Genomic DNA, 860 nt, shown 5'->3' on the forward strand with positions numbered 1-860 from the left:
GGATGACTGGTTGAAGTCATGTTTACAGTCAGACTCTTAAAGAAGGGTCCAACACTGACGTCAGATTCAAAGGAAGATATTCTGGATGAATAATCTTGGCCCAGATAATTACTGATTTCATCTTCTGAGGCGGAGGGAGTTGTGACATAACCTAAACCACTTCTGGTTTTGTGGTAATAATCTTGAGGTTTTCCTTCAGGGGCTAGAGACATTCGGACTGGGGTTCGTCTACCTTTCCCGAAATTCAGACCCTGTTTTTCATTAAAATTATACCCCATTCGTTTCATCAATTGGATGGAATTGGGTTCGTGATAATGAAACTGAGGAACTCCATCGTCTTCCTCTGAACTTCCTCGCTTAAGTTGTTCGGGTTTGACTCTGCCGAACTGGATCGGCTTCTGCCCTTTCCTTTTGGACGGGACTTTGTAGAAAGCCTTTTGTGCGTCTTCCACTTCTTCATTGGAAGCGAAAGATGACTTGATTGGCATTGTTAGACATGCCTCTGTGCACAATGCGTGCCATGAGTGGGTACCTGCATCACGATCATTTACTATTTGTCCAACTTTAAAGGATTCGTCAGACAAGTACGCCAAAATAAAATCTTCATTAATGCACCATTCGCCCTCACTCGGTACATTATTATTGTTCTCGACTGAACCAATTACATCAAAGTTTAACTCCCATGGACAATTCCCTTGCGGATCTGGCTCGACATCAGCTTCATTGCCACTGTCAACATCTTCTTTCTCCTGAGATTCCAAGTAGAAAACAGAGTCGGTGTGAAAGTTTTCTACCCCTCGGAAAGGATATTTTTCCGCAATCAGGGTTCGAACTTCTCCCTCATCATTAGCATATTTCAT

Source organism: Asparagus officinalis, chromosome 3 (genome assembly GCF_001876935.1).
Source record: "Asparagus officinalis chromosome 3, Aspof.V1, whole genome shotgun sequence".
Taxonomy (NCBI): Eukaryota; Viridiplantae; Streptophyta; class Magnoliopsida; order Asparagales; family Asparagaceae; genus Asparagus; species Asparagus officinalis.